General features: G+C 42.2%; 1 protein-coding gene across 3 annotated transcripts in view; it reads right to left on the bottom strand.

The window, feature by feature from the left end:
- Positions 1–15,654, bottom strand: part of mios (missing oocyte, meiosis regulator, homolog (Drosophila)) — an 89,730-nt gene that overhangs the window by 62,282 nt on the left and 11,794 nt on the right. The gene's annotated exons all lie outside the window — the stretch shown is intronic.

Consider the following 15,654-nt stretch of genomic DNA (forward strand, 5'->3'; position numbering starts at 1 on the left):
ATATACTCTACCATTTATCCCAGAATAAAATGCACCAACTTGGTTTATTAAAGAAACAACAAAATTATCAGTTTATTATGAAACAAGACTTATCCAGTAACGTAGCAAAGCATTAACACCGACTGAAATATGAACATTCCCTTTTAAATTCCACCCCCTCCACAAACACACACTGAACAAAACACAAATTCTTTCTGCGGAGATGTTACAAAAAAAAGACAAAAAAAAAATACTTTGGCCAAATACTTGAAGGAAAAAAAAAAAGAGTAGATATGGAAGAATGTCAGATGTCACTTTTGTCTGGTGTCCGGATATACGGAGACAGGCCACTGGGATCTTTTCAGAAGCAATTCGTTCTGAAGATGTCGAGAAATCGCCTGGCAGGCTTTCCAGGAGACAAGTGGCATCAGGGGTTTCAGCCAGCACATTTCAATAGCAGGGTTTTTCAGCTTCTCAGGAGAGATGCAGTACCAGGGATTTTAGCTCTCAGATACTGGATCTTCGCAGGGTTTCTTCAAAGAGGTAGAGAAAGAGGTGAGCTGGGTGGTTCCTTTATCCTTGGCAGGCAAAACCAACTGTCATTAAAACAGTTCACACCCCAACTGACTTGAAAATAATAACCAAAACCCCAAAACAGAAAGTCAACCTCTTGACTTCCATAAACCTTGACATGTGGCTTCTCTGTAAACATCTTCCCCAGGTCACCAAGGTTTCTGTTGTTAAAGCTTAAAGCATATGACTTCCAGCAAGGTTTTTTAAACACGTGTCCTTTCAATGAATTGTCAACAACAAAGCTAAGTCCAGCTTCTATGAAATCTTCAGCCTTCCAATGAATCCATCTCCACAATTTAAATGAGTCCTCAACAAAAATACGTAACCAAAAATATAGAAGTATTCTCAAACTGTTCAGTCATTCAACGGCTCATTTTCTGTTTTATTTATTGGCAAGTTCTCCTCACTGTCATTCAGTATCGTCTGGTCCTTAGTAGTTTCTCATTAATAGTTTTCTAGCTGCTTTCCTCAGTTTTGATTCACATTTCCTAACTCTTTAAATTGCAATTTACTGCAGTTTTACTTTGAGCCAATGATGTGGCATGTACAGGTGTGAGAGCAGGAAGCACCAGGCACAGGAGTTTAAATATGGTATGAAAATACATCATCATATTAAAGGTTCTGTGTCTAATGTGTACTTCCTATCTATCACAATTGCTTCCTTTTGTTATGTGTAATTCATAAATGCTGAGGCACAAGCAGCACACTCAGAACTAATATCCATACAGCTACAACTTCATCTTATGGCAAGAAAAACTGTACAAAATAAAAACTGGGTTATAGCATAACAGCAACCTTGCATTTATATAGCACCTTTAACATAGTAAAAAGTCTCATGGCACTTCATAGGAGTGTAATCAAACAAAAAGTAACAAAAATATTAAGACAGGTGACTAAAAGCTTGGTTAGAGGTAGATTTTAAAGTATTGTTTTCTTTTTAACTAGAAGAGGGAAAGGTGGAGGGGCTTAGGGAAGGAATTCCACAGGTTAGTTTCGACAGCTGATGGCACAGCCTCCAATTGTGAAGATTCTTGATAAGCAAGGGGGTGAAAGGTTATCGGGGGTAGGTGGAAATGTGGAGCAATCAGTTCAGCCATGACCTTGTTGAATGGCGGAGCAGGCTCGAAGGGCCGAGTGGCCTAGGGAGGGAGAGGGAGGGGGAGGAAGAGGGAGGTGGGTTGTGGGGGGTGGGGGAAACAAGTCCATGGAGGTATTTGCTGCGGTAGGGGTGAAGAGAGGCAACGTTAGAGAGGTGCAAGTAGGCAGTCTTTGTGATGTAGAGCATATTGGATTGTGAAGCAGAGCTCAGGCTCAAATAGTATGGCGAGGCTGCAAAGAGTCTACTTCAGCCTAAATGAGTGAGCAAGCAGTGACATTAAAATCAGTGGAACCATCCTGAGGAAACAGTTTGAGTTATTAAAGTGAGTTACTATAAGTATAGCTCCAGCATTGTGAAAAATGTTTTATTTCATGAGATCTTGGTTTTTGAAAGAATAAAAGCAGACTTTAATTAAAGTGTTCTCAATCATGTTCAACTGGTTTATTTTCTGTTTTATTTATTGCCAAGTTCTCCCGATGGTCATTCATTATTGTCTGGTCCTTAATAGTTTCTCATAAGTAGTTTTCTAGCTGCTTTCCTCACTTTTGATTCACATGTTTCCTAACTCTTGAAATTGCAATTTGCTGCAGTTTTACTTTGAGCCATCCTGATGCAGAACGAATGAAGCCCTCTCCGAGACATGCGCTAATGTCAAAGTGGTTAACTGCAAATTGCAATGAATGTATTTTTTTGCTCTTCAATCATATTATCTGTGCAAGAAGATAAAAACATGCTTTGAAAATAGAAACCCAAGATGTATGCTTGATGCAATAAAGGCGACAATGGGTGCTTCTAGTCAACGGCACCACTCAAATCCCTCAACCCTGATATAAACAGACATAATGCTGGATAGAATATCAAACTCTCCAAGTGAAGCGACTGTTTCAAAAGCAGCATTAAATGCGAATCTCCAGGCTTCAGACCATCGAGGAGGTCAATCTACAAAGGAGCTTGAAAAGGCAATCACTTCCCTGGCATCAGGAAAGGCTGCTAACAAATGTCTGGTGAGCAGAAACGGCTTTTTCTAATTGTTGGAGTATTCTCCGGAGGCATTTCTATAAACATTTATTTACAGTTACAGAATAACAAGCAAGCACCTCCTAATCCAACCACAATTTTAGTCAGTGTCTATTTAGAGAGGCACAAGTGAATCCCCAGATAATGATCACCACCTGCCTACAATTAAACTCTATTATCAAATTAACTGATTCCCTTCTCTCTTTAAATAAAAATTAGTTTACCCATGTACAACCAAAATTTCAAAACAACTTAAATCAAGCACCTCCGTATTCTGTTAAAAGCAAGACACCCCTCCTCTAGGACCCCTAACAATTTCGCCGTACATCCATTTTTTTGTAAAAGAAACATCTGATGACTTGCATCCATTCATTTAATTTTTAGAGACTTCTTTTCTCTCCAGTGTTTGTTTCAGGCAAGCAAGGCCACAGTGTACATGATGCCACAATGAACAATTATCTACATAACATCCAATGGGTTTACTATCTTCAGTACTCCCATAGTACAGAATCTCATTTAAAATATTTGACAAACAGAATCCCATATCCACTGCCTCCAGAAGAGCCAGTGTTCTGGCAATCAAAGTACATTTAACAACCCTTATTCTCTAAGCTTCTCAAGCTCAGGGGCAACATTTCCAATTTTCACCTATTAGAAATATTATAAACTAGCTGAACTAGAATACCCATCAGGAAGATTAGCATGTGAAGCATTGCTAAAAAGGACTAGTTTCATGTCCTTTGGGTCATCCGTGGGTAGGAACTTAAGTACACATTTCTCTAGATTTAATTCTATTAATGTTTCATTCGCCCTTAAAACATTCTCAACTTTAGAGCATTGATAGCACTTTCACCTCTCAGTCACAAGGTTCTGGGTTCAAGTCCCACTCCAGGTCTTGAACACAAAAATCAAAGCTGATAGTCCAGTGCAGTACTGAGGGAGTGCAGCAGTGTCGGAGGTGCCTTCTTTCGGATGACATGTTAAATAGAGGCCCCATCTGCCTGTTCGGGTGGATGTATAAAACCCATGGCAGTATTTTGAGTAAGAGTCTGGGAGTTATCCCCAGTGTCCTGGCCAATAGTTATCCCACAATCAATAACACAAAAACAGATTATCTGGTCATTATCACATTGCTGTTTGTGGGAGTTTGCTGAGCGCATACTGACTGCCATGTTTTCTACATTATAACAGTGACTATACTTTAAAAGTATAAAGCACTTTGAGACACCAGTGATCATGAAAGGTGCTATATAAATGCAAGTTTTTTTTTCTTTTACTTATCAAAATTAGCATCTGCTCTAGTCTGAGTGCCCAACCAACTCTGTCGCTTCTTTGAAAATATCTTTCTCTGAGGAGCTAGTACAATTAACCGGGATGGGAATAACACTATCTAAATAAGATTTTTGGATTTAAAGTTATTCCAGAAATACTTTGCTTAATATCTAAACTAATATATCTAAAAGCCTCACAAGCCTGACTTTCAATTTTAAATTCTACTCTTATCTGAAACAGATCTCAAATTCCCCAGTACCACCCCATAGGAAATCAACATTCGTTATGAAGATGCCTTAAATTCTTCCTTTATGATATCATTAAATCATTGCGGGATCTGCTTTTAGTTGAACACAACTGATTTTTAGCAAAATACATCTCACCAAAGAATACCATACCTGGAAGCATCATTCAGGCCATAGACAGATTTGTTTAATTTCTATAGTTTTCCTTCTGCCTCTTTGGGAGGTTTCAGAAACACTTCTCTCTGTAAAGTATCTCCCTGCAGAAATATGGCTTTTATGTCGATTGATCTACACTCCTATGAATATGTGCCCAAAAGAACCAAAAAGATTTTCAAGGTTACTTTTCCAGCTGAGAGATTCCATTCTAACATTTGTATCAACCAGTCGCTCTTCAAACCCCCTAGCAACTATCCTCACTTTAGTCTTTTAAGTCCCATCTAGGTGGTCATTTTTTAGTACAAATCCATGAATATGACAAAGCTGATTGGTTGCCCCTTATCTGGTACCTCAGAATAAACTCCAAACTCTTCAAACCTTATGGAGAGACAGTGGTGGAGTGTTAATTTCACTGAACTAGTAATCCAGAGACCCAGGCTATGCCCTAGGTACAAGTGTTCAAATTCCCCCCCACTGCAGCTGGTGGAATTTAAACTCAATTAATAACTGTAGTAATATGTAATAATTCTGGAATTGAAAGCTATTCCCAGTAATGATGCCATGAAACTATCGATTGTTGTAAAAACCCATCTGGTTCACTAATGTCCTTTAGGGAGGGAAGTCTGCCGTCCTTACCTGGTCTGGCCTACATGCGACTCCAGACCCACAGCAATGTGGTTGACTCTTAATTGTCCTCTGAAATGGCCTAGCAGTTGTCAAAGGCAATTAGGGATGGGCAATAAATGCTGGCTGTGTCAGTGACACCCACATCCCATGAAAATAAAAACTCTCCAACTATCACTGTGGGGCGGCACAGTGGCGCAGTGGTTAGCACCGCAGCCTCACAGCTCCAGGGACCCGGGTTCGATTCCGGGTACTGCCTGTGTGGAGTTTGCAAGTTCTCCCTGTGTCTGCGTGGGTTTTCTCCGGGTGCTCCGGTTTCCTCCCACAAGCCAAAAGACTTGCAGGTTGATAGGTAAATTGGCCATTATAAATTGTCACTAGTATAGGTAGGTGATAGGGAAATATAGGGACAGGTGGGGATGTTTGGTAGGAATATGGGATTAGTGTAGGATTAGTATAAATGGGTGGTTGATGTTCGGCACAGACTCGGTGGGCCGAAGGGCCTGTTTCAGTGCTGTATCTCTAATCAAATTAATCAAATCCCTTTAGGGTCACTGACCTGAAGTGTTAACTGTGCTTCTCTCTCCACAGATGCTGCCAGACCTGCTGAGTATCTCCAGCACTTTCTGTTTTTATTTCAGATTTCCAGCATCCGTAGTATTTTGCTTTTATGATCCCTTTACTTAGCCTCTCGTATTAATTTAACCACAAGTTTACTGGCAGCCAGCAAAACTTCACAATCACGAGGACTTCTGCTTCTAGTTCTGGTCTGAGACTGTTCCACGACCTTTTATTTCATTTGTCTAATCTATTCAAGCTACAGCCTCCACCTGCACGTTTATGTCTGTCAAGAGTCCTTCTGTGAGATCCCCCTCTTGCACTAGTCAGAGATTCCTTCTCCAGCTTGCAACTGTTTTCTGACTCAACAGGCACTTCTGGACTCACTATCTGCACTTGCACTGTGCTTTCTTTCTCCCCACTCTTTCACACCTTTCTACTAGTCCATGGACCTCACTTCCTGGCCATTATCCTGAACATTCACCAATATTTAAAATTGCTAGTAGCTTTTCCTACATGTCCCACAACTGTTGCATCCCTCCATTCACTAGTCCTTTTTGAAATATATGTCACCCCATTGCTCACTCTGGGCAATATGCCTTTGGATGTAGTCATGATCACTCACATTATCACTAACCAGCCCTTGATCTACTGTATTCTGTTCGTCAGGACCTTCAGCACATGAATATTAGAGATACAAGCTGCCTGGTTTACTTAAATCAGTTGCTCAGAGTCCGAGATTTTGTAATTCACTCTGATGAATCATGAGAAGTGGGAACTCAGTGAGACAGGAACAGGCAAAAGAGTTCTGTTGGGAGTGGATGGACTGTGCCTGAAAGGGGGAAAAGAAATTCAAGTGTGACATCATAGGAAAATAAGTAAGTGACTGGCTGGTGGACATTACTCTTTTTTCCTCTCTAAACTAGGTGCCAGGAAATAAAAATTTCAAATTGGGGAAAATTTAACAGTAAATGAATTAACAATAACAGTATTAGCAAAGAGCAGGTCTAAAGGCATTAATTAAAATTAATAACTTAAACAAGATACTAAACTAGATTTAAAAAGATTTATTGAACTTTTTTTTTTAAAGATCATGGATAGGCAACTGAGACCTGTTGCCTGCAGTTCCTGCGCCATGTGGAAACTTCAGGATCCTTCATGTGTCTTGGGGTACCATGTGTGTAGGAAGTATCTCGAGATGCTTGAACTCGAGCTCAGGGTTACTAAGCTTGAGCGGCAGCTGGAGTCACTGCGGAGCATCAGGGAGATGAGAATTCTTTTGGATCACAGGGCAGAGTGTGTTCAGGATAGTAGATGGATGGCCATCTAGAACAGTAGGAAGTAGGAAATTCAGGAGTCTTTGGGGTGTGTGTGCGCATCACTCTCAAACTGGTACTTGGTATTGAAGACTGCTGGGAGTGCTTGAAGGAGTACAGACCATTACACCAGTGGGCAAGGGTCTGCAAAAGGGGGTACAGCAAAGCGCAGAATGCAGTCATTATAGGAGATTCCATAGTTAGGGGGACTGACAGGCATTTCTGTAACTATCATTGAGAGTCCTACATGGTGTGTTGCCTCCCTGGTGCTAAGGTAAAGAGAATGATGGAGAGGATAGAAACATAGAAAATAGGAGCAAGGGTAGGCCATTCGGCCTTTGAGCCTGCTCCGCCATTCATCACGATCATGGCTGATCATCCAACTCAGTAACCTGTTCCCTCTTTTGCCCCATATCTTTTGATCCCTTTAAACCCAAGAGCTATATCTAACTCCTTCCAAAACATACAATGTTTTGGCCTCAACTGCTTTCTGTGGTAGCAAATTCCACACGTTCCACTCTCTCTCCTCATCACAGTCCTGAAAGGTTTACCCCGTATCCTTAGACTATGACCCTTGGTCCTGGACTCCCCCACCATCAGGAACATCCTTCTTGCATCTACCCTGTCAAGTCCTGCTGGAATTTTGTTGGTTTCTATGAGATCCCGCCCTCACTCTTCTGAACTCCACTGAATATAAACCTAACCGACTCAATCTCTCCTCAAACGTCAGTCCCACCATCCCAGGAATCAGTCTGGTAAACCTTCGCTGCACTCCCTCTATAGCAAGAACATCCTTCCTCAGATAAAGAGACCAAAACTGCACACAATATTCCAGGTGTGGCCTCACCAAGGCCCTGTATAATTGCAGCAAGACATCCCTGCTTCTGTATTCGAATCCTCTCGCTATGAAGGCCAACATACCACTTGCCTTTTTTACCACCTGTTGCACCTGCATGCTTACCTTCAGCGACTGGTGTATGAGAATACCAGGTCTCATTGCATATTCCCCTCTCTCAGTTTATAGCCAGATAATAATCTGCCTTTCTGTTTTTGCTACCAAAGTGCAAAACCTCACATTTATCCACATTATACTGCATCTGCCATTCATTAGCCCACTCACTCAACTTGTCCAACTCACCCTGAAGCCTCATTGCATCCTCCTCACAACTCACCCTCCCACCCAGTTTTGTGTCATCTGCAAATTTGGAGATATTACATTTAGTTCCCTCATCTAAATCATTAATATATATTGTGAACAGCTGGGTTCCTAGCACCGATCCCTGTGGTACCCCACTAGTCACTGCTTGCCATTTGGAAAAATACCCATTTATCCCTACTCTTTGTTTGGATGCAGAATATTCTGCTGGGAATTTCTGAAATGTGTTCAGGAGAACTTCCTTGACCAGTATGTTCTTGATCCAACCAGGAAGGAGGCATTGCGGGATCTGATACCGGGGAATGAGGTGGGCCAAGTGGACCAAGTTTCTGTGGGAGAACACTTGGTGAAAATGATCTTCATATCATAAGGTTTAGATTAGCAATGGAGAAGAGCGAGGGACAATCTAAAGTAGAACTTCTAAATTGGAAGAGGGCAAACTTCAATGGGATAAGAAGGGATCTAGCCAGGGCAAAAGGAAACCAAAGAATGACTGGAAAATCTTTAAAAGGAGGAGCTGTTTCATGTATCAGCTAGGTACATTCCAACAAGGGCGAAAGGTAGGGGAACAAAAGTCAGGATTCCTTGGAGGACAAGGAAGATAGGGAACATAAAGAAAGAAACAAAAAAAAGATGGTGTATGATGCATGATGAATTCATCAAGTGAGAACCAGGCCAAATACAAGTTGAGAAGGAAAGAGAAGGGGAAAATAAGTCTGGCAAACAGACAATCTGAGAATAGAACGACAGCTAACATAAAAGAGAGCCCAAAAATCTTGTACCAGCCAGTATATAAGCATAGTAAGAGGCTGGGTGGGACCCATTAGGGGCAAAGACAGTTGTTACGGCCATGTGGTGTGGCATGGGTGTTTCCCCATGTTCCACTCCCCACCTGACAGCAGCAAGTGTATTTGTGTTAGAGTTTAGCCCCTTGGTGTTTTATTTTTCAAATAACCAAACAGCAACAGGATTTCTTGTAGGTTTAAAAAAAGTCAATTGTTTATTGATCTCATCAATATCTTATCAATCTTATCCCGAAATTGTTGCAACCCCATCCACTCACACATTTGCTAACACACACAAATACGAGAAGAAACAGAGAAGGGAAAGAAGAATAAAAGCAAAATACTTCAGATGCTGGAAATCTGAAATAAAAACAAGAAATGCTGGAAATACTCAGCAGGTCTAGCAGCATCTGTGGAGAGAGAAGCAGAGTTAACGTTTCAGGTCAGTGACCCTTCATCAGAACTGGCAAAGGTTAGAAATGTAGTACGTTTTAAGCAAATAACACAGGGGTGGGGCAAGAGATAACAAAAGGGGTGTTGATAGGACAGGGACACAGAGAATAACTGACCATAAGGTCAAGGAGCAAAGGCAAACAGTATGTTAATGGTGTGCTGAAACCAACGCATTAGTGCAGAGAGGGTGTTAATTGACAGAAAAATTAACAGCCCTGGCCCAAAGCACAAACATGATAAAAAAAAGTGGTTAAAAAGGAAAAGGGAAGGTGTTTCTTAGTGGGGGAAAAGGCTACGATAAACCTGTTGAATTCTCTTGAGAATCAAGTTCTAGATGGATGCAGGCCTGAGATGATTGTAGATTTCTCTCATCCATTTTTTAAAGACAAAGTCCGTTTTTCATAACTCTTCAGAGTTATTCCATGTTTGTTGTATTATCACACTTCTGGTGTGCATGACACCTCCCCCAAAAGGCAAAAAATGAAATTATTGGATTTCATTTTTATGTTTTTTTTTTAAGGTTCAGAAAGAGGGAACAAACAGTAGACAGTTCACGGTCACATCACTTTACACATTCATTTCTTTTACTCCTCAGGCTTCCAGCCTACGTTTTTTCCATCATCCTTTCTTTGGATGAGGTACCATCAAGAAATTGCACTTCTTTAGTGCTCAAGTTGTCAAATGGGGTTGTAGTTTCTCTCACACCAGTTCGTACTACTTTAGGAATGTTGATCTCCAGGACCATGTAATTGTTGGTGAAGCTTGTAGTATGCAAATTTCAGTTACTGAGGTTCTAAACTACTGCTTCCAGAATACATGTTTTTAACCATTCAGGTTCTGGCACATTGATAGTTCATATTTCTAGTGTCATGAAGACCCCCACCTGCCACGAATGAGGCATATTAATTTAGTCATATGAAATACTAATTTTAAAGTGTTCCTGGATTGAAAAGATGACTTGTTTAAAAAGATCACAGCAGTGGCTGGAAATATTTGCATTTTAAGAGAGAGTGCCTGTAGGAGACAATGGAACTGCTCCCTGATCCAATTAACCCAAATGGATTTTGATCACCAGACAGTGAATGTGTAACAAGCCAACATTCCATCCCCTCTACTGAGGGTGTCTGCTAAGATGAAGAATCCACAAAAAAGGTAGGAAAGTTTGTTGAAAAATCCTAGTCACATGACCAACCTGCTGGCCCAGGGATTTTGAATTGTGCTCACAGAACATTTTGAGAGACTGCAATTTGAAGACAAAAGAAAAGGAAGGTCTCTCCCTGGTGCGCTCTCTCTCACAAATTTCCAGATCCACTGAAGCCACTTAAACCTCAAGAGAAAAGACTTCTACATCGAAACAAGTCTGAAAGCGTGCACTGGGCCCCAACGAAACAGCAAGATTTAAGTGCAATCAAAGACTCTACATCGAACTCAAAAGACAGTAAATGAACTCCAGCTATCGCTTCAAACTTCTCCCCTTTATTCTTTCTCCTTTCCCGTCACTATCTACGTGTGTGTTCATCGCGTATGCACGTTAGCATCTTTGCATATTCGTAGTAGTTTTAACCGAATTAGAGTTTTAAGGTTAATAGATTTAAACAAAAAAGGTGTAAGTTTAAGAAAACCTGTCTAGTTGATTTCTTTGCCACTACAATTGGAGAGAAGTGAACAAGGATTCACTGAGAGGAACCTAAAACATGGTGTTTTAAAAATTAAACCTGGTTACGGTCAAACCAGGTAAAGGCTGAAAGGGAACCCCGAGACCCCCTTCTCACCTGGTCGTAACAGAAATTTGGGGGCTAGCGTCCGGATTCGACCCAGAGACGAAAGAGAAATTGGAAGTGGGAAGTCAAATTGATCCCAATCAAAAAGAAAAAAAAAAAAAATCAATACAGGTTTTCTTGTGGTTGTGTGTGCTAGAATACCAACATGTCTGTGACTGAGGCCAGTAACCTCCCAAGCCAGGGTGAAGTAACTTGGGATAAGTTAAAAGCACTGTCTATGGAAGAGTTGAGAAAAATGGCTGAGCATGTGGGATCACTGTCCGTGCCAAGGCTAGAAAGTCTGAGCTCCTAAGGCTAGTGGCCAACCATTTTTCCCTTGAATCTGAAGCAGAAACAGGGTTAGAAATAGACTCTGACAGGGTATTGCTAGTAAAGATACAACTGGAACAGAAGAAACTTGAATTAGAAGACGGAGAGAGAGAGACAGGAGAAAGAAAGGAGAGAGAAAGCAAGAGCCTCCCAGAAGGAACGTGAGGAGATAGAGCTGAGGCGTCTAGAGTTAATTAGGGTGCAACAGAGTAACTCCAGTGAAAGCATGGCCAATGTGGAGGATTGTAATTCAGGGCTGGGTACAGAATTGTTAAAATTTTCTCAATTGATTCCAAAATTCAATGAGGGAGATGTGTAAGCATTTTTTGTATCTTTTGAAAAACTTGCAAGGCAGTTAAAATGGCCAGCTGAAACTTGGACTCTGCTGTTACAAAGCAAGCTAACAGGAAATGCCCATGAGGTTTATTCCCTGTTGTCAGATGAGAGTTCATCCAATTATGAACTGATATATCCTTGGGGCATATGAGTTTGTACCGGAAGCCTATCTCCAAAAGTTTAGAACCCTCAAGAAGCAAGCTGATCAAACTTATCTGGAGTTTGAGAGAAGTAAGCAGCTGGCTTTTGACCAGTGGCTGAGGGTAGCCCAGCTATGAAAACCTCAGAGGTAATTTTGCTCGAGGAATTTAAAAACTCTCTCCCACTCTCCATAAAGACACATGCAGAGGAACAGAAAGTGCATAGAGCAAGGCAAGCCACAGTTTTGGCTAATGAGTTTATTCTGATCTACACGTCGGTTCCCAAGGGGAAAACCTTTCCAAGTCACCCTCACAAATCCAAAAAGGACAAAGGGTGGGAAGGTGATAGGAGCCCAAGCAGTCCTGGGAGAGAAAGAAAAGCAAGACAGAGAGGGGGCCCTCCTCCAGCCAAAAAGGATAGTCCTGTAAGTAGGAGAGAGACCCGGAGACCTGTGTGCTTCCATTGAAATAAGAGCTGACTGCTGGAAACTATGGGGAAAGCCTGTCGGGTTAATCAGGGCACACCTGCTCAGTGAAGGAGAAAATTCATAGAGCGAATGGAAAGCACAGCAGAACAAGCTGTGGCTTTAACTGCAGCAATAGTAAGATCCAGGAAGCATACTGCTGCAAATGCAGGAAAATTTAATATGATTCCTGAAGGTTATCACGATTTTATGTCTGAAGGGAGAGTAACCCCACATCCCTCGAGTGGGGCAAGCAAGCCCATAGTAATCCTCAGGGACACAGGGGCCACTAGATCCCTTTTACTGACCTTTCCCTCAGAGTGTGCAGTAAATACCAGAATGGTGGTGAATGGTATTGGAGGGCAGTGTACGCCTGTACCTTTACACCGGGTGCACTTGGAGTGCGACCTAGTTTCAGGACCGGTGACCGTAGGGATTTCCTAGTTTGTTGTAGACAGGGTTGACCTGCTCCTAGGTAATGATCTGGCGGGGACAAAGGTGGTAGTTTCCCCAGTAATGAAAGAGATACCGCAGGAGGTCAGAGAGACATGGCAGTGGCAGGAGACAGTCCCCTACAGTTTCCCTGAATGTGTAGTGAATTGGGCCAAGACCAAAACAGCTCCCCCAGAGGAGACTGAATTGGTACTGCAGGCAGGTGACCATGAGGTCTGTCTGTCTGACACTTTCTTTGGAAAGTTCGAAGACCCAGGGCATGAGTTAAATGGATCTTCCTCAGCCAAGGCTCAGCAAGCCGACCCAGTATTGAGAGAGTTAGCACAGGCTGCCCAGTCTGAAACTGAAGCAGAGGGAGTCTCTGACTGCTACTATTTAAAGAATGAGGTACCAATGAGGAAGTGGAGTTCTCCTCGCAGACCTGAGAGCAAGGAGTGGACAGTGGTTCACCAGTTATTGGTGCCGCAGAGGTACCGGAGAGAAATATTAAGAATGGCCCACGAGATAGTCTGTACATGTCGGTATATGAAAAACCAAAGCCTGCATAAGACAGCAGCTTGATTGGCCAAAACTCCAGAAAGATGTGGTGATGTCCTGTAGGAGTTGCCACATGTGCCAGGTTGAGGGGAAACCCCAATCGACAGTGAAATCTACACTCTTAAGTCCTGTATTGCTGTTTGGAGGACCCTCCAGCAGAGGGCTGTTGAAATATAAGTGACCCCTGCCGAGAACAAAAGGGGACAGGCAGGCACAAGGCTGGCAAAAGGTTAGAGAGGAAAAGGGGAAAAAGGGACAAACAGGACAGATTAAAGGAAGTCAGGGTGGAAACCCAAATGGAAACTCCTACTGTCTGGTCAGCCAACCCCGAAATGTTGGAAAAACTAGACCCCACATCCTCCTATGTAAATGCGGACACCAGAGTTACTAACAGCATTTACAGGAACCTGCAGAGACAAAGGAAGTCCTCATAGGGAAGAGAAACCGTTGACAGTGATGCCTCAAAGTGCTGCAGGGGAATGCAGTAGAATCTGGACAAATACCTGCAAGCAGGGGTGTCCCAGAGGACAAAGGAAAGATTAGCAAATAATCCTCCCCCACAGTCAGGAGAAAACGGCACCAACCGTCCCCTAAGGTGAAATGCCCTTGCATGACTCTTCAAAGCACTGAGAGTGAGTTCAAAATGGACCCACCTGAGCAGAATTCCAATTTAGGGCTAATTAAATCTAACCCTCCCCCTGCAGACCTGAACAGGAACAAAGACACCCTAGGCAGTCATGGAAATGTGCAAACTGAAAAACTTCCCCAAAAATCACATGTGTACTGGGATGCCATAAAGGGCAGTTTAAAGCAGCACTACTACCAAGAAAAGACAGGCAGTAACACATTTTTAGTATTTCTGAATGAATGAGAATGAATGAGAGAGATGAATGTGTTTTCCTGTACTTACTCTGCTTTTTTAATGAAATGCTCTTCCAGAAAACACATTTCATTCAGCTAGGTGTGGAAGGTGTCATGAAGACCCCGCCTGCCACAAATGAGGCATATTAATTGCATATGAAATATTAATTTTAAAGTGTTCCTGGATTGAAAAGATGACTTATTTAAAAAGATCACAGCAGTGGCTGGAAATATTTGCATTCTAAGTGACAGTGCCTGGAGAAGACAATGGAACTGCTCCCTGATCCAATTAACCCAAATGGATTTTGATCACCAGACATCGAATGTGTAACAAGCCAGCATTCCATCCCCTCCACTGAGAGTGTGTGCTAAGATGGAGAATCTACAAAAAACGCAAGAAAGTTTGTTGAAAAATCCTAGTCACAGGATCAACCTGCTGGCCCAGGGGTTTTGAATTGTGCTCACAGGACAGTTTGAGAGACTGGAAGGTCTCTCCCTGGTGCTCTCTCACAAATTTCCAGATCCACTGAAGCCACTTAAACCTCATAAGAGAAGACTCCGACATCAAAACAAGTTTGAAAATGTGCACTAGGCCCCAACGAAACAGCAAAATTTAAGTGCAAAAACTCTACATCGAACTCAAAAGACAGTAAATAAACTCCAGCTACTGCTTCAAACTTCTCCCCTTTATTCTTTCTCCTCTTCTGTCTATCTGCCTGTGTGTTTATCGCGTACGCACGCTTGCGTGGTCACGTCACGTATTCGTAGTAGTTTTAACCGAATTAAAGTTTTAAGGTTAATAAACTTACACCTTTCTTGTTTAAATCTAGGAAAAACTGTCTGGTTGATTTCTTTGCCACTATAACTGGAGAGCAGTGGACAATGATTCACTGAGGGGAAGCTCTTGCACGGTGTTTTCAAAATTTAACTCTGTTACGGTCAAACTATGAAAAGACTGAGAGGGAACCCCTAGACCTCTTTCTCACCTGGTCGTAACACTGGGGTGATGCTTTTTTTTTTAGCCCCTGCGAGGCATCTCGGATTTCTTCCGGCCCCTTGTTCTTGCTCAGTTATGACTCTAAATTGTTGGGTTTGATTAGTTTTGGATTTGGAACCTGATTGTGTGGTTCTTCAGTGCTGACCTCACTTTTTGTTTCCTTGTGATTTGCACAAGTGTGGATCACGTTAGAGTACGTTACCTTCCCATTTCCTTCAGAAATAGGAGTTTCCCTAATCTGCCGCATGTCCTCTGGGACACTCCTGCTTGCAGGTGGTTGTCCAGCTCCCACTGCACTCCCCTGTGGCACTTCAACTAGGTGAGGCATTTCCCTCACTCTTGGTTTTCCTGTTTGGGAACTTTCCTCTTTCCTATTTAAATCTTCAAAAGGTATCATCTAACTATAACTTGGTTGCTTTTCTTTCAGCTTTTATCTAAACTTCTATAAATCTTTTTGGCTTGATCTGGGCCCTTTTAAATTCTTCTGGCTCGATCGCCCGCCCCCCACCCCTGTGGGATTATTGGAACGTCCCCATTCCTCTG

The sequence above is a fragment of the Heterodontus francisci genome, chromosome 2 (genome assembly GCF_036365525.1).
Source record: "Heterodontus francisci isolate sHetFra1 chromosome 2, sHetFra1.hap1, whole genome shotgun sequence".
NCBI classification, from domain to species: domain Eukaryota; kingdom Metazoa; phylum Chordata; class Chondrichthyes; order Heterodontiformes; family Heterodontidae; genus Heterodontus; species Heterodontus francisci.